The sequence below is a fragment of the Macrobrachium nipponense genome, chromosome 45 (genome assembly GCF_015104395.2).
Source record: "Macrobrachium nipponense isolate FS-2020 chromosome 45, ASM1510439v2, whole genome shotgun sequence".
Lineage (NCBI taxonomy): Eukaryota > Metazoa > Arthropoda > Malacostraca > Decapoda > Palaemonidae > Macrobrachium > Macrobrachium nipponense.
Genome location: NC_061105.1, coordinates 51,497,901 through 51,520,514, shown reverse-complemented (window position 1 = coordinate 51,520,514; position 22,614 = coordinate 51,497,901). Strand labels below are relative to the sequence as shown.

General features: G+C 45.8%; 1 protein-coding gene across 2 annotated transcripts in view; it reads right to left on the bottom strand.

The window, feature by feature from the left end:
- Positions 1-5,024: 5,024 nt before the first annotated feature.
- Positions 5,025-22,614, bottom strand: part of LOC135214511 (sodium/mannose cotransporter SLC5A10-like) — a 69,634-nt gene continuing 52,044 nt past the window's right edge. The window contains exon 14 of one of the 2 annotated variants that reach the window (XM_064248884.1): positions 5,025-6,795. The gene's annotated coding sequence lies outside the window, so the exon portion shown is untranslated. The remainder of the gene's footprint in view (positions 6,796-22,614) is intronic. The other variant, XM_064248883.1, reaches the window with a different exon arrangement.

Sequence of the window (22,614 nt, the reverse complement as noted above, 5' to 3'; positions counted from 1 at the left end):
AGAATTCATTTTTACCTCGCAATCGATGGTTTTATCCTTACTGCTATCACAATTGAAATTCCACAGTGCTTATTTGATTGTAATTATACACATTTTGGTCTTAATTCACTCCACATTGCACTTGAACCATGTTGCTGTTCCTGATTCCTGAGTACTCACTCCGCAAACACAGTTACGAGCAGCAGACGACAACACTGATTATGGGTGCAAAGCTTTATTCCCTTAATTGTTTACTTTACTAATTATTTAGTTTAACTTTACTTCAAAATGTTTATTTAATTCATGTCTATTATCCCTTTTTTGCAACTAAATTAACCATACTTATCGAAGGGGACTACAGCATTCTTTGCGGCGTTTTGCGCTCTTCAATTGTTTATCAGTGTTGTCAATTAGTATGTGTTTACCCTCCAAACTGGGTATGAGACTTAGGGTAAACAATCACTGACGATCCATCGTCATCACGCTGGCCGGGTCTTATTCACTCGATATTTAATTGGTGAAACAAGAATACAAGCATACCATTAAAAAGATTGAAGTTTCATCAACATAATGTGATATATGAAAGCCCCATACAAACTAAAATAAAAATGTGACACTCTTCGTAAAATATGTTTTCAAGGCAGTTTTGAAATCCAATATGGCGGCTATTGTCAGGCTGGCCGGTCTAATCATGGACAATCCACCATCTTTCCCAGCCTTCCCAGCATTCATTTGAACAATGTTAGCGTATATATTTTAATCAGCACAATAAAACATTTTGTTGCCCATATTAGTGAAAGCATGAAACTTCTTATTCCCGGGGGTCATGTATTAAACTGAATTCATTTTTGCCTTGTAATCGGTGGTTTTATCCTTACTGCCATCACAACTGAAACTCCACAGTGCTTATTTGATTGTAATTATATACATTATTGGTCTTAATCCACTCCAAGTTGCACTTGAACCACGTTGTTGTTCATGGTTCCTAAGCGCTCACTCCACAAACACAGTTACGGGCAACACACGAGTATGAGGTGCAAAGCTTTATTCCCTTAATTGTTTACTTTACTCATTATTTAGTTTAACTTTACTTTGTTACTTCAAAAATGGCAATTTGTCGAAAATTGCATTTTTCCTAACTATACAAACCTGAGGTCCTTTACAATAAGAAGGTACCTAGCGGCAGCTGGAACGGTCGTAAGCTTCGAACAAGGGAGTTCGGTAGTTAACTGCCTGTCCGACAATGCGCGCACCATGCGACTGGGCGGTGAAGAACCACTTTTGCTTTAGGCCCAGGAAAACGCAGAGTGAGGGGTAGCATGAGGTGGGACTATGCCTAAAGGACCTCAGGTTTGTAAAGTTAGGAAAAATACAATTTTCGACAAATTGCCATTTGTTCCGATACGAATACAAACCATCGGTCCTTTACAATAGGAAGACTCACTTCTTGGTGGGAGGAATCTGAGTCTTAAGAACAGACTGGTGTTCGCCCAACCTTGGATTCCCTCCCTGGTCGTAAGAGCAGAGGGAGGGATCCTAGCCTCTGCCCAATGATCGGGGTATGTAACGCAGGATCAATGGTCAGACCTCTGGACCCAAGTAATAAGAGGGAGGCAAGCGTACCTCTTAAAACTAGCAAGCAAGAACTTGTTCCTATTGCAAGAGGCAATATAAAGTCATGGGTTTGTCTCTTGTTGGCTTCCATTTCCCCCCCCTTGTTGGGGGAAGTGGTGGATATTCGCTCCTATCCCTAATGAAAGGGATAGGATGGGGCTCGGTCGAGTAGCTCACCTGCATCTTATCCTGCTCCAGTGAAGTGACGACCGTATCCCTCTGCCCACAGGTAGAGGGAGAGAAAAAGATGGGGAAGAGAAGCCAGTCACACTCATTCACTCATCCATTCATGCAGTCACACCAGGATTCGATGCTGTTCTGTCCGCTCGGGTGCTGGGTAAGCTACACAACATGTTGAGCAGCCACCACAGGTCCCAAGGAAAAAGTGTCCAAGGACCTGCGGGCAATGTCCCGAAGGTAGAAGAAGGTGAAGGTGATCTGGTTAGACCAGACTCCTGCCTTCAGGACCTGTGCCATGGAGAAGTTCTTGTGGAAGACAAGGGAAGGACCAATACCTCTGACTTTGTGGGCTCTTGGACGAAGGGTACGGATGTCGTCGGTACCATCAGCTTCGTACGCCCTCCTGATCACCTCACGTAGCCAGAAAGAAAGTGTTCTTGGATACTTCTTTCTTGGTTATCCTGGTACTAACGAAGAGGTGTCGACACTCAGGCCTGGGGTGCCGAGTTCTCTTCAGATAGCGCCGTAACACCCTCACAGGACAAAGCAGCATCTCATCCGTATCGTTGTCGGTGAAGTCCATTAGGGAGGGGATTGTGAAAGACTCGAACCGGTCGTCAGGGACCGAAGGATTCTGAGTCTTAGCTACGAAGTTCGGGATGAAATCGAGTGTCACAGATCCCCATCCCCTCGTATGCTTGACGCTGAAGGAAAGACCATGAAGTTCCCCTACTCTCTTCACCGATGCCAGTGCCAGCAAGAAGAGGGTCTTGAGGGTCAGATCCCTGTCTGACGACTCTCGGAGTAGCTCGAAGGGCCTTCGAGTCAGACTCCTAAGGACGAGAGTCGCATCCCACCCCGGGGGCCTGAGTTCCCTGGGTAGGCAAAACCTTTCAAAGCTCCTCATAAGCAAGGAGATCTCGAACGAATCCGAGATATCCACTCCCCTCAGCTTCAGGACTAGGGCCAGGGCGGCTCTACGTATATCCTTTGGTATTTCTACAGAAGCAATCCACGGTTGCCTAGACTATGGCAATTGATGTTTTCCTATGTTATTTCACTTGCTGTACAAGATTTGAAACTAATATTTATTCGGACGACTGTAACTAAGCAGTAATTTACCTTTGAAGACTACATGACGGTACCAACGGGTCGACGTACGTATTCAAAGGTAAATTAAAGTTTAGTTCCAGTAGAACGAAAAAAATATTCCCTTCAACTCTTGTAAAGCAAGTAAAATAACACAGGAAAACGTCAACTGCCATAGTCTAGATCGCCGTGGAATAGTTCTATAGATCGATCTACCAATTGTTTAGTGAAGTGTAAACACAGCCGCCATGTTTGGATTCCGCAACCACCAAGGAGCCATATATTCACTGGGGCGAAGGCGGGGTACTGGGGGCACAGGAGGTACGAGTTGGCTAAATGACGATGGGTCGTTGGGTAGTGGATGTGGCAAATAATGATAACTAACCAACAAAACCTAACACTTCTAACTGAAAATTACTAAACTACGATTGTTCTAACAATAGGGGATTATTGTTTGGTGAACTTTACCTTAAAAGGGGCAGATGGTACAATTCAGATACTCACTTAGGCATGCCGAATCCCGTCCTCGTCTCCGATTCTTGAAAGTCTGCCCATCTTGAATCTTGAACAGATTTTTGGCCAAATGCCAAACGAATCACAAACACAGATAGGTTTCCCAAAATTATATTACGATGTCCGTATATCGTAACAGAATATTTAACACTATTACTGGTGAAACACGGTCACTTTGAGAGTATTGGGTGTGGGGTGTTAACACTGTGAATGTTTCTTGCTAAATGATTTTAAACGCAAATTACACAATCTGTTGAATGTAGGTATCGGCAGCGCATTGGTGACAAGGCCTCTGATTGGTCAGAAGAATTGTGGCCAGGTACATTAAGGGGAATGATTTCATACGCATGTGAAAACTAACATCGTATTTTCAGAAAAGGAAAAAAAAAATTTGCAATAATGCGTAACACATACGTGAACAGAATATTGTAATGGACGGTAGTGCAAGAAATCAGAGGGGCCAGTTGAAGAGACAATGAGAACTGTAAAATCGTAAAACGTAGTGTCTTTAAATTCTATGAAACCTAAGGTATTGTGTATATTATTAAAGGAAATAATATTGCAATGAAATGTTGTGTAACCTAACCTAGTAGAATATATTACTTGGCCGAGGGGCAGAGCCCACTCGTACCGTCCCCCCCACGTAAAAGAAGACAAATTTGAAGGTAGACTAAGATATAACCAAGCTAACTTCACCAACCTAACCTAACCTATCCTAGTAGGACATGTTACCTGACTGGGGGGCGGAGCCCCCCTGTAACCCCTCTTAAAGAAAGCCAAACTTGAAGGGAGGCCAACATATAGGTTACCATACTAACCTAACCAACCTAACCTAGTAGAACATATTACCTGACCAGGGGGGCCCGTACCCCCCCCCCCCCCATAAAGGAAGACAAACTTGAAGGTAGACTAAGATATAACCAACCTAACCTAACCTAGTAGAACGTGTTACCTGACCGGGGGGGGGGGTGGGGGGGGGGGGGGGGGGGGGGGGGGGGGGGGGGGGGGGCAGAGCCCCCCGTACCCCATCTTCAAGAAAGACAAACTTGAAGGAAGACCAACATATAGGTTAACATACTAACCTAACCTAGTAGAACATATTTGACCGGGGGGGGGGGGGGGCAGAGCCCCCTGGACAACCCCCTCCACAGTAAAGGAAGAAAAACTTGAAGGTAGCCTAAGATATAACCAATGAAAATGTTCTAATAATTAGTAAAATTTTATCCAAAAATTTTTTATGGGTGAGAAAAGATTGTAAAATTATGAGCATAAATAGACAGAGGTGGATAATGGAAAGAGAAGGGAGAAAAAGGTGTAAATTGAAATGTGTGTAAAAGGATATAATGGAATATATATCAGTAGATGTTCCAATAAGGTCAAATTTTAACAAAGAAATTGTTATGGGTATGAAATGTATTGGGAATGTTGAGAAATTTTAAGTTTTATGATTTTCAAGACACTTGGTGACTTTGTACTGGTTTTCTTTACTTGAAAATTACATCAGTATATTTTTTAATGGAATATGATTCAGGATATAGGTTTTTTATTGTAATCAAGAGCACTTTTTGTTTACAAATAGACAATCACACACAAATTAGAAAAAAAATATGCTTAATTTTATACACAATTTTAGTGTTTGCATTTATTTCATTAAAAATCTTGAGTTTACATAAAAATAGGAAAAAAAAGAAACCCCGTGATACTGCTGATTATGTATTATTATCCTTTGAATTACAAACTGCTCTAGCCAACACTACCACCAATTAAGTAATTTCCAGTGTTCTTTATTGCACTGTTTTGTCATTCCAAGAATTTTGTTCTCCACTGTTATTTGAAGTGCACATCATCTTAACAATGTAGTTGAAACGAAGGAATGTGACCAAAGAAAAGTTGAGAAGCACTTTTTGTGGATAAAATTTTCTCCATGTTCATTAAGTGCAAGGCCTTTTCCCCAACTTCCTGTTTTATAGGTGCTGTTAAAATGTATTTGGTTATTAACTTCTTGTACTAAATTATAGAAGACATTGTCATGAAATCTCAGGCATTTTAATGTCAATAATGTTAATGCATAAGATGCAGGGGAAACAGATTTTATCCTTAATTTTAAGGTAATTTATCAAACAGCACTGAGGAAAAACTTTCTGACAGAGACTGATTCCTAAGGTCCTGGTCTTTGGGAGGCAAACGAGAAACATGTCCACAGACCACATTGCATTGCAGAGATAAGAATCTTTGGAAGATGTAGGAGAGACTGTTGTAGCAGGCTACCTTCTTAATCGAAGCCTTATCACCTTGACAATAGACAGGAACAGGTACAGGTACAGGAGATGGAGATTGTTGAGATAACGGGGCTAACACTTCTATGATCACAAACACTTATGTGTAAGGGAGAGAACAGCCATGTAGAGAAACCAGCGAGCAAGCGAATCTCTTTTCACCCGCAACTCTTCCATGGTCCCGAACACATGTATGTAGGAGGCAGTACACGAGAGAAAAAATGCGAGTAAAGGCCATCCAAGGAGGGGGAACCCAGTAGGCCTAGAGACACCCAAACAGCTGCCATCCTGTTTGATTCAGAATCTGAAGTAAAGGAAACAGGCATAGCCTCCTCCCTGATTTCTATTTCCAGGTGTTTAAGATTCCATATAGTTCTTTCTTATGTAATCTGTGAAAGAATGGTAAACTGGAAGTTCAGACATGTGCCATGCTGTTCATGTTGTCTGTAAGTTGGCTACTCTGTCATTCTACAGACAAGTCACAGATCAAATTTTCCAGATCAATGAAGAACATGAATGAGTATTTTGGACATTCACAGTTGCAAGCATCATAGACATAGCACACTGAAGAATATCCACGCAGAAGCTAAAGTTGCTAGTATCAGTTCATCTCTATGTATAGTTGTTTGGTATGAGCACAAAGATCTCACTGAAAATATGGTCCCTCTGTCATTTTAGATGGTATATTACAGAAAAATAAATGCGATGCTTATGAATGAATTCAAGAATTTTCATTGGTTGTAGGAAACCTGAACCATTTCTTTTAACCTGCATCACTAACTGTATCAATTAACCCCTTTATTCATGGCACTATCGAACTGTTTATTGACATGACTAGTGTGGGTTTAAACTGTTCTTCCTTTATTCTCATTGGGGTTTGTTATGTAGATTCCTTTCAAGGTCAGCCCGTTACAATTAATTCCATTTTAAGAGCAACTTTGCAAGACATATGACAGTTAACCCTGACTGATAGAAGCACTTCATTTCCACAGTTGTGTGCATAAAGAGATTTTGGATGTTCCTTTTCTGAAGTTCACTGTACAGTGTAATGCCTCTGTAGCATTAAGAAAAGAATCTCAGGTTTCCTCTTGTCCATTGGTATAAGTTGAACAAAACAGTATTGAGTAACTTCCTTTCACCACAGCTGAAAAATAAGAACTTATTGTAATTTTAAGCTTATTCATTCAACTGAATTATTTTGTATTGTTTGATAAATTCAATTACGCTCAAAGAGAATTAATAAGTTTAAAGTTTCTCATTACATTTGGAACACATGTAGAATGGCAAAACTGGAGATGTAATTCAAACTATTATATACTACTGTGTATTCGTGATCAAGAAGTATATAACTAAAACCAATGCAAATGTTACTTACATGTGATCTGCTTCTATTTTCACCACATTTTACTTTCATAGACATTACAGTATTTAGATGGAATCATTTAACTGTGATATGTTTTAGAATAATAAAAGCTACTTAACATAATTGTGTTCCACTTTCTTCCCCAAGTGGCCAACTGGTGTTTTATTGTGATAATACTTGACCAGAACATGTTCATTTGTATTCAGTTATGGTAATGGTTCACTGAAATTATTTTTAGCGTTTCATATATACGTACTAAAAATTTGTTCCGTTACGTTATACAAACCATCGGTCCTTAACAATAGGAAGGTAACTAGCGGCAGCTGGAACGGTTGTAAGCTTCAAACAAGGGAGTTCGGTAGTTAACTGCTTGTCCGACAGTGCGCACGCCGCACGACTGGGAGGTGAAGAACCACTTTTGCTTTCGGCCGTGTTGGTGGAGGACATGTTCGTCATCGCTCTCTGCCTGCATTCTTCGTCGTATGCTTTGTTTTAGTATGATCTCAAACTGGTTTGTGATTGTGTTTTGAAAGTTACTGAGTATCTTTATTGTATTATCATTATTATTACTATTACCCATGGAGTCTTCTGAACTGGAGCTCTCCCCGCGCCCCCCCATCAGCCGCAGAGTTTGCCCTGGTGTGGAGGGCCGTAAGTGTTGAGTTTTTCGCTCGTTCCCTGAGATTGACCCCCATGTATTGTGTGCTCGGTGCCGAGGGCGTGAATGCTCTCGGGCCGAGCCTTGTGATGTATGTAGTGATTGGTCAGAGGCGCAGTGGGTGTTGTACGAGAGTAGGAAGAAGCGTAGACCTGCCAAGGAGTCTTCGGAAAGCTCTCCAGCGACTCCCTTGGTGACAGACACGTCGTCTTCCTTCCTGCCCCCGTGTCAGCTCCTGCGTATGGTGCCTTCCCCTTCGGGAGGGGTTTCTTGGTCCTTCTCTTCGCTTTCGAGCATAGAGGAGGGGGCGAGATTCCCTGACGTACAGCTGTATTTGGGGTCTTCTGTTTGCTCGGGGTGGGGCCCGTCCCCCCCGCGCGAGGGGGAGCCCTTGCTAACTAGCCGACTGTTGCTTTCCCAGGTGCTTCTGCTGTGGACGACGACCTCGGCCAGGTGTGGGTTTTGCTGGGGCTGCAGGGCACGCCGAGCATCCAGGGGCTGCTCCAACATCTGGCTGGCGTGGCACCGGTCACCCATGGAACGGTGACCACCACCACCACTACTGTGTTGACCCCGGGGTATGCCGCCCCTCCTCACCTGGTCTACATGCTGCATGTTATGACAGTGACCCCTATGGCTGCTGTGCAGGCCCCTGTCACTGCCGTACCGAGGATGAGCGTGCCGCCACCCCCCTCCAGGGGTTTCCTTGTGGCGGCCTCCCCTGGGAACTTCTTCCGTTGCCCAAAGAGCTCGCCCCTGGACCTGCCGCCGGTACCCTGGATGTCGCTGGCTGCTGCCCCGTCTCCTGCCGTACCTGTACCGCCTGCCGTGCCTGCCGTACCTGCTGTTCCTGCCGCTCCTGCTGTTCCTGCTCCTGCCGACGTCGTTCCAGCCCGTGGTGTTGCTGCCCAGGCGCAGGTCCTTCTGGACAGGTGCAGCCGGGCCCTGTTGCTTCGGCAAACAGCCCCGGCTTCCATCCTGGATGGAGGATCTGACCGCCTGTCCTGAGAGAGCTGACGAAGAAGAAGAGGAAGAAGAGGAAGGTGTCATCGCGTCGTAATGCTTCGTCGCCTGCCGCCGCCTCTCCCCCTTCGACTTCTAAGGCTTCCAAGCCAAAGAAGAAGAAGAAAAGCTGCCTCCTCCCCTCCTAAGAAGTTCGGGAGTTTCTAAGGGCCCGTCTCGCTTTGGCAAGACGGGGGGTCCCTTCTGCTGGTCCTCCTGCTCCTTTCGGGTTAGCGGGCCCGTCTCTCCTTCTGCAAGGAAGAAGAAGAACGGGGACCGGCTCAGCCTCTTGTCCGCGAGAGGTACCGAGTGTACGGTCGCCTACGGGTGACCGTGCAGCCAAGGCTCGGTGTCGAGGTTCGCTTGGCACCAGGACCGAGGCACGGTGCAGAAGGCCGGCGAGAGCCACTCAGGTGACTCTCGCCAGGCCAGCAATCGCTCTCGTAGCGACCAGCTGGCTACCAGGGTTGACGTGCAGGTCCCTGACCGGTCACGGGCTGAGGCTGGGAAGAGGTCCCCTCAATTGCAGGAACCAGCCCCGGCTGGTACCAGCGGTTCGACGCACGCGAGGACAAGCACCAGTCCCACTGTGACAGTGGTCTCTGCAGGTCTCCCTGACCGCCGCTCCCACCAGAATCGGACGGATAGGGGGACCAGCAGCAACTCCTCTGACGCACGGGACCGGGGCCGCTGTTCTCAGTCCAGCCGCTTTCCCCAGGAGAGCCGCTCGACCAAGCCTGCAGCTCGCCTGCAGCCCTGCCAGTGAGCGAGGGGGGAGTGTCAGGTCTTCCTCTCCTGTTCCTTCAACTTCCTCGGGATACACCTGGAAGGGCGAGGCGACAAGGAGTGATCGTGAGGGGTGCGCCTCTCACGGTCCCGTCACGACGGCCTACAAGCCAGGCACGCCCTCGGTACTGACCAGGTCGTATGCACAAGTGGCAGGAGGAGACCGAGAGGGGTCTGTTGCTGTTCCTCCTTCTGAAGGCGTTCTTGCTGGAGGGGCTTGATGGTCCTACTCCTCAAGACGCAGTCACTCCCGAGATCCAGAGGAGTTTTGCAGAGGTCATTGCGCTGATTCATCAGCACAATGGTCTCGGGGAAGGATCGCCGATCCCACCTGCTGAGCCCACGTCCCGGCTCGGGTCGTTCTGGGAGCCTAAGAGGGAACCCAGGGTGACGGTGGGTTTGCCGCGATCGGAGCTGGCTGACTCAGTGCGGGGCCAGGTGGACTCACTCGTCTCCGGACAAGAGGGTTTGCTACGATCTGGCAGGTCGTCACCAAGGCTACTATTCCCCCTCCCTTCTACTGTGGCAGAGGAAGTTCTACGTGCCAACCAAGGAAGATCCACTGCGCCCAAACAGGTTAACCCGGAGTTAGCCAGGCTAACCCCGGGAGTGGTTCTCTGCAGCAGCTCCTGTCGGTAGAAAACCTGTGGTTCTCAGCATCATGGAGGCACTTGCCCTGGAATCCACCACCATGGCGGCTTTCCAGGCAGTCTCCTGGCTGGACCTGTGGTCCCTCACAGTGTCCAAAGTTGCGGCCACCTCAGGAAATATCACTCCTGAAGGTAACCCGGCTTTTGGGAGACTCTGTCAGTCTGGAGGTAGGGCCATTTCCTACCTCACCCATCAGACAGCAAATCTGTGAGCCAACCTGGTACTGCAGCGTAGGGACGCAGTCCTTACCCGAGTGTCCAGGGCCGCTGGGCGCGAGGCGGCACTGGGTCTTCACAACGGACCAGTGCGGAGTTCCTCCTCTCTCTTCCCTGGAGAGATGGTGGACGCTGCGGTGGACAGACAGCGCACTGATGACAGTGACTGTCTAGTGCACCAGGCGGTCACGAAGGCTTCTGGGTAGCCTCGATCGACTGCGGCCAAGCCCAAGAGCTTGGTTGGCGCTTCCTCGGCTGCTAAGATGTTCGTCGCGTCGAAGCCCCATGGAAAGACTCTGCCTTCGACTTCTGCTAGGGATGGCCACAACCAGCCTTCCTCCCAGCTCTCCTTCCCTCGGGGAGGAGCAGGTAAGAAGTCAAAGAGAGGTGGGAAACGCTAGGGACGGCGTTCCCCCTCACCTGCTGGCCGGAAGTGGGGGGGTGCCTGGGGAGTCATTGGCAACTTGGCAGCGCTACGGAGCAGAGACCTAGATAGTAGACGTCCTTCGGGAGGGGTATCTACTACCCTTCGAGTCTCGGCCACCCCTCACCTCCAACCCGGTCCATCTTCAGACCTACATTCCTGGAACATCAAAGGACGTAGCCTTTCGACAGGAAGTCCAAGCCATGCTGAGCAGGGGAGCTGTGGAGATCGTCAGGGATTGGTCACCGGGCTTCTAAAGCCATCTTTCCCTGGTGGAGAAGTATTAGGTTAACGTAAAACTATTATGATTTCTTTTTGTTGATTTAAATCAGCCTTGTTTACCTTTTTTGTTTACTTTTAAGTTAAATTTTTGCTGAGTATGTTTACTCTTGTGTTTCCGTAAGTTAAGTGGCTTTACGATTGTTTCAGTGTTTTTGCGCCTCCTCCTCCTTTTTGTGTATTGTGACTACGTTTTAACGATTGTTATTCTTTGCTTTGAGTGTTTATAAACACTGGGAAGGTGATGAGTGGACATGGTCGACCGGTCAACGAGAGTTCGGGTCTTGACAAGCTCTCACCAGTACTGTTTTCCCGTCGCAGCATTTATTTTGATTTGGAGGACGACTTTGGATAATTACCTTTTGGACCACGCACTTGGATATTTCCCTCACGGAATTTTGGAAGACGCATATATACGTCTGTTGAGTGTGTCCCTGGATCACGGCTTTTTCTCGCGCAGGTGTTGTTGTCACCTGCGACCTTCACACTGCTGTTGAGAGTTTAGCAGACGCTCTGTCATCTGCGACCGCTGTTTTTTTCTGCCCCTTTTTCCCGTCTGAGGATTTTGACGGAAAACCTGTGTCGTCGCTGTATCCCGGCACTGGATTCTGGATTTACCTGCCGTGTCATCCTCGTCCAGCTGTTGTACAGGAGTGAGAGCTACTTGACTCGTGAGGTGGTTAGTAGGGAGTCTGTCTGTCGCCAGGTAAGACGTATTATCGTTCCTCTTGCATCGGGAAATGTGTTGCCCTTCAGTACCTGGCGTACAGTATTTGCCCTTCCGTTAGCAGCTTGATGGACTGATCACGGCCCTGAATTCAACTCTTCTGGAATTTCACTTAAGGTGAAATTATATATTTTTGCCAATTTTCATTATTCATAAATATATATATGTATGGTTACATGTATATATTGTCATAGTTTATTGTATGTTGATATTTAGTGGACTGAGTTCCACATTGCTTAGCTTGGTGTTATAGGTAGGAATATTAAGGTTTTCCTTGTTTTCATCTCCTACTTCTTTCTATCTTATTATTATTAGGTTATTGGTGATTTTGGCTAGCCTTATTTTGGATCCAACTTGTTATATATTAAGTATGTTTTCTCTCTTGGGGTTTTCTCTTGTTTAGGGCTTAGTGTATTAGCTTTAGGTTTTCTTGTGAGTTCTGAGTTCCCGAGAACCAGGTATTTGTTCTCTTGAATATTCTGTACAATTAAGTGTATTTTAATTTCACAAGGTTGATTTGATTTAAGTCATTGTTTCTAGTTTATAATAAATATTGTTAAGTTTTCTTGAGTTTCTGTTTCCGTCCTTCCTTGTCACTGAGGTACATTTACTGTCTGCAATCCTTGAGAATATAAAGACCTAAAAAGAACCTGTTACTACAACTGGGAGGTTGTAACAGTTGGCGACCGTGACAGGATTGCACTCAGGTGTTTCTCAGTGTTTTGGTTGGCAGAACAGCGCTTGGTGGATTTAGCAGTAATTGTTTCTGTTTAGTGTTATTGCCTTACTCCCCTTTAATTTTGGAAACCATGGATGAATTTATTTTTGTTTTTTTGATCCAGCTGAGTTTTTGGGATCGGCAGATTGCCTTAGGCATCTTCCTGTTCTGAATAAGGAGTATTTGGTGAGTTGTGCTCACTGGTTAGGTGTGCCACTCAGGGCTGCAAACACTAGGGCCCAGTTGCTGATAGCTGTGAAAAGTAAGGTAGCTCAAGGTATGGCTGAAGGAGAAAATTTGGTTAGGGATTTTGACAGTGTTGGTGATAGTGACTCAGAGCGAGAGGGTAGTGTGATTGAGGATGTTAGTGTGAATCCAGGTCTTTCTTTGTTTGAAGATCCTCCTCGTACTGAACAATTTTTGAAGGGCAGGCTAATTTGCAATTTAAAGCTAATGTATCCACTAACCCATTTTTAGTAGAAAACCCTGTCCCAGTGAATGTAGCCCCAGTACAGCCTGTAGTGTCCCAGGAGGACAGTGAATACAGCTTAATTTGTAAGAGAATAGAGTTAATGAAGCTCGAGTTTGAAGAGAACGAGAGGGTGAGGCGGCATGAGCTAGAGATGGCCAATGTAAATTTGGAGTTGGCTAGGTTACAAGGTTCTCCTAATAGATTAAGTACTCCCTGTGGACCATCTCCTGATAAATTTAATATAGGGGCAGCTCTGAAGTTGGTCCCTGTATTTGATGAGAGAAATGTGCCTGAATTTTTTAAGGCTTTTGAACGGGTAGCTACCAGGTTGTCTTGGCCCACCGAGATGTGGACAGTCTTAATTCAGTGTAGGCTGGTGGCAAGGCAATCCGGGGTGTATAATTCTTTGGAGGAGGGTGTAGCCCGTGATTATAGTAAAGTGAAGTCGTTGGTCCTCAAGGCTTATGACATTGTCCCATGAGGCCTATCGCCTAAAGTTTAGAACTTTTCTAAGCATGTTTCCCTTTCATTCGTGGAGTTTTTGCTAGGCTCAAGGAAGAGCAATTTGATGATTGGCTAAAGAGTCGTCAGGTAGCCTCTTTCTCCTCCTTGAGGGAATTAATGCTGTTGGAAGAATTTAAGAAATATTGTAGTAAGGAACTGAGGATATACTTAGAAGAAGTAAAAGCGGTCAGTCTAAGTAAGGCGGCTCAGATTGCCGATGAGTTTGTTTGACCCATCGAGCGGGTCCGGTAATTTTGGGTCCCAGGTTATAAATTTCCAGTCTGCTAGGCCAAATAAAACTTTAATAATAAATCTGGTAATGTTGTAGATAATAGGGTAAAACATTCAGGTGTTCCAACCTATTCTAGGAATGAGAATAGTCAAGGAAAGGTCTCCAGTGGTGGGCACACTAGAGTCTTTTCCAAAAACAGGTTAATGTCTGGTAATGCGAGCAGGGGTAATGGGACCTGCTTTTGGTGCAATAAGCCCGGGCATTATCAGGCTCAGTGTAATGCTAGAAGGAGGTATCTCCAGAGAAATGGTACAATGTTGACAACCCTATATCTCTAATTTCAAATAAGTCTAATCCCAAGGTTGAGAATCCATCAGTGGTTGTTAGTGGTAATGAGATTAGTTGTGACAGCGGTAATGTGAATCCATCTGGGAGTAGTCAGGCATGACTCTATGATAAATATATCTGGCCTGGTAGACTGGTTACTGATTCAGGAGTCCTTAAGGTGAAATTTTTGCGAGACACAGGGTCTGCTCGGTCATTAGTATTGAAAGAATCATTAAATAGTCTAGTTAAATATTCAGGGAATTATGTGGTTCTGGGAGGGTTCCCGAACACAGTGGTTTCAGCTCCCTTGGTAGAAGTTGAGTTATCCTTCCCTGGGTATAATAAAGTAACTGAGTTGGCTGTTGTGGAGAGTCTCCCCATTCCAGGTATTGATGGTATTTTGGGAAACGACATGTTAGACCATAAGGGTCTGGAATTATTCCCCATTTTGACTATGGATGCTTGTCCAGTGGCTGTGACGACCCGGGCATCTGCTAAGGCAGCTAATTTGATAAATGATGATGACTTAGATTTAAGTAGTTTAGAAGTAGAGTTAGAAAGGCCCGGGCCAGTAGATAGTCCTAGTAGTATTAGTAATATCTTGCAACCTGAGGGTTGGGACCGTTTCACATTTATGAGGCTCAGAAACAAGATGTTTTGATTTTGAGTTGGGTGACACACCGATTTAACTAAACCAAGGTTTTGTGTAATAAAAGGTTTTGTTATACAGAGTTAGTCGCCCATCTACACATGATCTGAATGAGACTTCTCGAGTGGAACAAATTGTGGTTCCCTCACAATTTAGGGAGTCTGTTTTGAGGTTGTCACATGATGATTCTTTTTCTGGTCACTTTGGAGTATTTAAGACTTTCAAGAGGTTGGCAAAATGTTTTTGGTGGCCAGGATTAAAACTTATCAGTGAAATGAAACAATTTGTTAGTAACTGTGAGGTTTGTCAGGTGATGGGGAAAAACCCAATCAAGTAATCCTAAAGCACCTTTAAATCAAAATCCAATTCCTGCAATTGGGGAACCTTTTTGTAGAATTGGTAATAGATGTGGTAGGGGGCCTTTGCCCAGAACAAAGACTGGGTTTACTCATCTCCTGACGATTATGGACAGGGCTTCCAGATTTCCTGAGGCTATCCCAATGAAAAAGATTACCTCCAGAAGCAGTATTTGAGAAGCTCATTGAATTTTTTCTCCAGATATGGACTCCCTCGTAAAATTCAGACCGACTGTGGGACGAATTTTTTACGAGTAAGGTATTTAGGGGTAAGTGCTGCTTAACCTGGCCATTCAGCACACTACCAGCGTACCTTATCATCCAGAGAGTCAGGGTGTGGTGGAAAGATTCCACCAGACACTTAAATCAGTGTTAAAGAAATACTGCTATGAACAAGGAGAGGATTGGAAAAAGGGCTTCCCTTGGCTCTCTTTGCTATAAAGGAACCATCCGAATTCATCTACAGGTGGGTTAGCTCCCTTCGAACTGGTGTTGGACACAGGGTACGTGGTCCGTTGGAAATTTTCCACGAATTGCTTGCATCTGGTCAGAAGGGAGAATTAATGTGGTGGAATTTGTAGAGAATTTACGGAAGAAATTAGCCATTGCATGGAAATTTTGCCTAGAGAAAATTTGGCTTCTTCCCAAGCAGTCATGAAATCAAATTTTGATAGGAAAACCAAGGATGCGGTCGTTTGAGCCTGGGGAATTTAGTATGGTGTTTGAGTACAGACTCAGACAATTTCCTCGAACCAAGGTTTATAAGGGGCCCTGGAAGGTTTTGAGAAAATTGTCCTGAGGTGAATTATGAAAATTGAAGCCCCCGGGACCAAACGAAAGTGCCGGGTCTTTCTATTAATAGATTAAAATCTTATATTTCATGTGGTAGAGACCTTTAGCTATTGTATATGAGCTGTGTCTATGGTTGTAGAGCCTCCAGAGGATAACTTTGAGGATTAATTGGTCAGGTGTCTTCTGATGCCTCTCTTTAATAATATTCAAAATCTAGAGGTTTTGAAAGGAGGGTTGGACCATCTGGAAGTTACCCAGAAAAGGACATTATTAATTTAATCGTTCTTTTCTTTTTCCAGAAGTATTTCAGGAGTTTCGCCAGGTAGGACAAGGTTGCTTCAGCATGATGTGGATGTGGGGCAGTGCTTCCCCCGTAAAGCAGAGTCCTTATCGACTAAATCCAGTGAAGAGGGACATAGTCGAGGAGGAAATAAAGTATATGCTGGAGCATGACCTAATCCAACCTTCGATAAGTCCTGGAGCTCTCCGATTGTTCTGGTCAAGAAGTCTGATGGGAAGTACCAGTATGTGTGTGGATTACCGTAAGGTTAATGACCAGTACTAAAAATGACTCCATTTCCTTTGCCCAGCATTGATGACTGTCTCGATCAGATAGGGGTCTGCAAAATTTATTACCAAGTTGGATCTGTTGAAAGGAGGATTGGCAGTGCCCCTGTCTGATCGAGCCAGGGAAATTTCTGCTTTGTAACTACCCTTTGGACTTTACGAATGTAAAAGTAATGCCTTTTGGGATGAAGAATTGCTGCATGTACCTTTCAGCGGCTTATGAACAGAGTCATTTGTGGTTGGAAGGCACTGAAATTTATATTGATGATTTAGTTGTTCACAGCAATGATTGGCGAACTCATATGGTAAGGTTGAGAAAAGTGTTTTGGAAGCTTTGAAGGGCCGCCTGTCTGTTGTGAACTTAGGTAAGTGTGAAATTTGGCAAGGCCAACAAAGTATGTTATTTGGGTCATGAGGTTTGGTTGTTTGGGACAGGTAGCCCCCTAAACAAGCCAATCTCGAGGCCATTATAAATTTGAAGAAGGCCGTGCAATGTCAGAGAAGTTCGGAGGAGTTCTCGGTATGACGGGCTATTATAGGCGTTTGTGCGAAACTTCTCGGACATTGCTCAGCCGCTTACTAAGCTGTTAGAAAAAGGACAGAAATTGTGTGGTCTCCTCAATGTGAAGAGTCTTTTGATTAAACTTAAAACTGGTGTTGGTGTCAAACCCAATATTAAATGGTCCCCTGATTTTCAGAAACCTTTCATTATTGCGGTGGATGCCAAGTGATGTAGGCATTGGGGGTGTCCTCTTTCAGAGGAATGAAGGCTGGAGAGTTCGTCCTGTGTCTTACTTCAGCCGTAAGTTATTGGCAGCGGAGAAAAGGTACTCCACTATTGAGAAGGAGGCTTTGGCCTTGGTTCGTACTCTGCTACATTTTAAACCTATGTGACTAATTTCTCTTTCCCTATAGAGATTTGGACTGACCACAATTCCTCTAGTGTTCATCGAACGGATGTGAAAGGATCCAACCAGAGGATTTTAAGGTGGGCTCTGCAGTTGCAGGAATTCTCTCTGGTTATCAAACATATTAAGGGATCTGAGAACCGTATTCCTGATGCCCTTTCTCGTATGTAATCTTGGCTTTTGTCCCTCCCCCGAGCCCTTCTCGTGTCTTCATGGGTTTGTTATAAAACTATTTTTTGCATAGTAAAAATATGATGGCAAGTATGCAAGTATGTGTGTGAGTATGAGTGAGTCCTTATCTTAGAGTTTAGTTTAGATGTAGGTTTGGTTAAGTGCGTTGTTTTTTTTTGTATGTTCACCTTAGTAAGGTCCTCTCAGTTTTTTTTTTTTGGTACTCGTTCGAGTCCTTGGTTTAGCCTTCTTTAAAGTGCTCTATTGTAAGTTTTCTTCGTGAAGCTATGCTTCTTTTGTCATGTGTATTGTAATAATATTCATAACCTTTATTTTCAGGGTTGTTTAAATATTTATCTTGATCTGGTTTGTATCTCTATAATATTATGTTTAATTCCTTTTCATTTTCAGCATTCTTACAGTATTTGTTTGATTTTTTTTAAAAAAATGTATTCTATGTGAATAATTTTTTTTTTTGTTTTGGGGGAGGAAGGTATTAGTTAACGTAAAACTATTATGATTTCTTTTGTTGATTTCAAATCAGCCTTGTTTACCGTTTTTTTGTTTTACTTTTAAGTTAAATTTTTGCTGAGTATGTTACTCCTTGTGTTTCCGTAAGTTAAGTGGCTTTACGATTGTTTCAGTGTTTTTGCGCCTCCTCCTCCTTTTTGTGTATTAGTGAAAACTATCGTTTTAACGATGTTATTCTTTTGCTTGGGGGGGGGGGGGGGGGGGGTTTGAGTGGTTTATAAACACTGGAAGGTGATGAGTGGACATGGTCGACCGGTCAACGAGGAGTTTCGGGTCTTGACAAGCTCTCACCAGTACTGTTTTACCGTCGCAGCATTTATTTTGATTTGGAGGACGACTTTGGAATAATTACCTTTTGGACCCACGCCACTTGGATATTTCCCTCACGGAATTTTGGAAGACGCATATATACGTCTGTTGAGTGTGTCCCTGGATCACGGCTTTTTTTCTCCGCGCATGTGTTGTTGTCACCTGCGACCTTCACACTGCTGTTGAGAGTTTAGCAGAACGCTCTGTCATCTGCGACCGCTGTTTCTGCCCCTTTTTCCGTCTGAGGATTTTGACGGAAAACCTGTGTCGTCGCTGTATCCCGGCACTGGATTCTGGATTTATTTACCTGCCGTGTCATCCTCGTCCAGCTGTTGTACGGGAGTGAGAGCTACTTGACTCGTGAGGTGGCTAGTAGGGAGTCTGTCGCCAGGTAAGACGATATTATCGTTTCCTATGCATCGGGAAATGTGTTGCCCTTCAGTACCTGGCGTACAGTATTTGCCCCTTCCGTTAGCAGCTTGATGGACTGATCACGGCCCTGAATTCAACTCTTCTGGAATTTCACTTAAGGTGAAATTATATATTTTTTAGCCAATTTTCATTATTCATAAATATATTATATATGGTTACATGGATATATTGTCATAGTTTATTGTATGTTGATATTTAGTGGACTGAGTTCCACATTGCTTAGCTTGGTGTTATAGGTAGGAATATTAAGGTTTTCCTTGTTTTCATCTCCTACTTCTTTCTATCTTATTATTATTAGGTTATTGGTGATGTTTGGCTAGCCTTATTTTGGATCCAACTTGTTATTATTAAGTATGTTTTCTCTCTTGGGGTTTTCTCTTGTTTTTAGGGCTTAGTGTATTAGCTTTAGGTTTTCGTTGTGGAGTTCTGAGTTCCCGAGAACCAGGTATTTGTTCTCTTGAATATTCTGTACAATTAAGTGTATTTAATTTTTTTCACAAGGTTTGATTTGAAAGTCATTGTTCTAGTTTTATAATAAAACATATTGTTAAGTTTTTCTTGAGTTTCTGTTTCCGTCCTTCCTTGTCACTGAGGTACATTTACTGTCTGCAATCCTTGAGAATATAAAGACCTAAAAAGAACCTGTACTACAACCTGGGAGGTTGTGTAACAAGAAGTCTTCGGGGGGCTGGCGCCCGGTGATAGATCTCTCTCCCCCGAACCGATTCATTTGCCAGTCTCGGTTCACGATGGAGACAGCACGTTCCGTGCTCGACTATCAGGGAGAACGATTTCATGCTTTCTGTGGATCTGAAGGACGCGTATTTTCAGATACAGTCCATCAATCTCCAGGAAGTACCTCCGCTTCATCCCTCAACGGGACGGTGTACCAATTCAGGGCACTTTGCTTCGGTCTCTCAACCGCCCCAATGTGTTCATGCGACTGTTCACTCTGGTGTCTGCTTGGGCCCACTCGTCAGAGATAAGTCGTTTTTGAGGTATCTCGTCGACTGGTGGTCCTGGCGAGCTCCTGCTCGCAGTTGCTACGGGACAGGGATCGACTCCTCGAGTTCTGCCGCAATCTGGGGATCGTGGTAAACTTCAAGAAGTCCGATCTCGAGTCCAAGCAGAGGATGAAGTACCTGGGTATGCTGATCGACACGGTAGCAGGGCGAGTCTTCCCCGCAGACTCGCGGATCAGCAGATTCAGGGAGGCAGCAGACCGGTTCCTGTCTTGGCAGGAACAGTCAGCTCAGCAGTGGAAAGTCGTGATCGGCCACCTGTCGTCACTCGAGAAGTTAGTCACTCATGGGCATATTCGCACCTGCGGTCTCTTCAGTGGAGGCTAAAGGAGAGTTGGTCACAGGCAAAGGACCCATTATAGTTCCCCGTGTCCCTCATGAAGGAGGTGAGGCGGGACCTAGCCTGGTGGCTCAACAACAGGAACCTCTTAAGAGGAGTGCCTCTTTGCCCCCCCCCCCCCCCCCCACACCCCCCCCCTCCCCCCCCCCCCCCCCCCGCGGAGATGTTGCTGTTTTTCAGATGCGTCAACTGAGGGATGGGGCGCACACCTGGAGGAGTTTTTGCTGGCTGCACAGGAGTGTGGGACCATCACGACAAGCACCTTCACATCAATGTCTAGAGGTCAAGGGCAGTGTTCTTCGCTCTCCGCCAAGAGTTCCAGGACCGCTTAATGGAACACTCAGTGGTGTTGATGTGCGAGAACACCACGGTAGTGGCATACGTCAACAAACAGGGGGGCCTAGTGTCCCTTCCATTGCACCAGTTGACGCTGCAGGTGCACGAGTGGGCCGTACCTCACTCAATAGAGCTGTCAGCCCGCTACATTCCAGGCAAGAGGAATGTAGTAGCAGACAAGCTCAGCTGTCGGGATCAGGTGATAGGGACCGAATGGTCTCTACACCTAGACGTGGCAGAAAGACTATTCGACCTGTGGGGGCGTCCAGTTGTGGATCTGTTCGCCACCCGGCACAACAGGAAGCTTCAGGTTTTCTTTTCAGCCATGCCAGGGACCCATGGCAGCTGCAGAGGACGCTCTTCAACACCCGTGGGACAACATTCTTTGCCTACGCCTTTCCCCCGTTCTGCCTGATTCGCAAGGTGATCAGCCGAGTGCTGGCCACCCCGAATCTTAGGATGATCCAGGTGGCTCCCAAATGGCCTCATACCCGGACCTGCTGGCTCTGCTTGTAGAAGCACCGAGAGAGATCTCCCCTTGGCACAACCTTCTCGTCCAGCCACACGTAGAACGGTACCACCAGACAGTCCAGTCTTTACATCTTCACGGCTGGCTGTTATCCACCATCTCTTGTGAACAAGAGGCTTTTCTCGCCATGCAGCAACAGAGATGGGTGGACACATCAGACAGCCCTCTGCAGCTGTGTACCAAGGGAAGTGGGCCGTCTTCTGTGGTTGGTGTCGTAGACGGGGTCTATCTCCTCTCAGAGCCATCTTCAGCAGGTAGTGGATTCCTTGTGTTCTTCGCCGAGACAAGCTCCTCTCTGTCCCCACAGTCAAAGGATATAGAGCTGCCCTGTCACTAGTCCTGAAACTGAGCGGGGTGGATATCTCGAATTCGTTCGAGATCACCTTGCTTATGAGGAGCTTTGAGAGGTCTTGCCCACCCAGGGAACTCAGGCCCCCGGGGTGGGATGTGACTCGTCCTTAGGAGTTTGACTCGAAGGCCCTTCAAGCCACTCCGAGAGTCGTCAGACAGGGATCTGACCCTCAAGACCCTCTTCTTGCTGGCCCTGGCATCAGCGAAGAGAGTAGGGGAACTTCATGGTCTATCCTTCGACGTTAAACATCCCAGGGGATGGGAATCTGTGATGCTCGATTTCGTCCCGAATCTTTTTGTAGCTAAGACTCAGAATCCTTTGGTCCCTGACGACCGGTTCGAGTCTTTCACAATCCCCTCCCTAATGGACTTCACCGAAAACGATACGGATGAGATGCTGCTTTGTCCTGTGAGGGCGCTACGGCGCTATCTGAAGAGAACTCGACACCTCAGGCCTGAGTGTCGATGCCTCTTCGTTAGCACCGGGGAAACCAAGAAAGAAGTATCCAAGAACACTCTTTCTTTCTGGCTGCGTGAGGTGATCAGGAGGGTGTACGAAGCTGATGGTAGTGACGACATCAGTACCCTTCGTCCGAGAGCCCACGAAGTCAGAGGTATTGGTCCTTCCCTTGCGTTCCACAAGAACTTCTCCCTGGCGCAGGTCCTGAGGCAGCAGACAGCCTTTACCTCCTTCTACCTTCGGGATATTTCCCACACAGGTCCTTGGACACTTTTTCCTTGGGACCCGTGGTGGCTGCCACAACACGTGTGTAGCTTACCCAGCACCCGAGCGGACAGAACAGCATCGATTCCTGGTGTGACTGCATGAATGGATGAGTGAATGAGAGTGTGACTGGCTTCTCTTCCCCATCTTTTTCTCCCCCTCTACCTGTAGGCAGAGGGCTGCGGTTGTCACTTCACTGGAGCAGGACAAGATGCAGGTAAGCTACTCGACCGAGCCCCATCCTATCCCTTTCATTAGGGATAGGAGTGTATATCCACCACTTCCCCCAACAAGGGGGGGGAAGTGGAAGCCAACAAGAGACAAACCCATAACTTTTTATTGCCTCTTGCAATAGGAACAAGTTCTTGCTTGCTAGTTTTAAGAGGTACGCTTGCCTCCCTCTTATTACTTGGGTCCAGAGGTCTGACCATTGATCCTGCGTTACATACCCCGATCATTGGGCAGAGGCTAGGACCCATCCTCTGCTCTTACGACCAGGGAGGGAATCCAAGGTTGAGCGAACACCAGTCTGTTCTTAAGACTCAGATTCCTCCACCAAGAAGTGAGTCTTCCTATTGTAAAGGACCG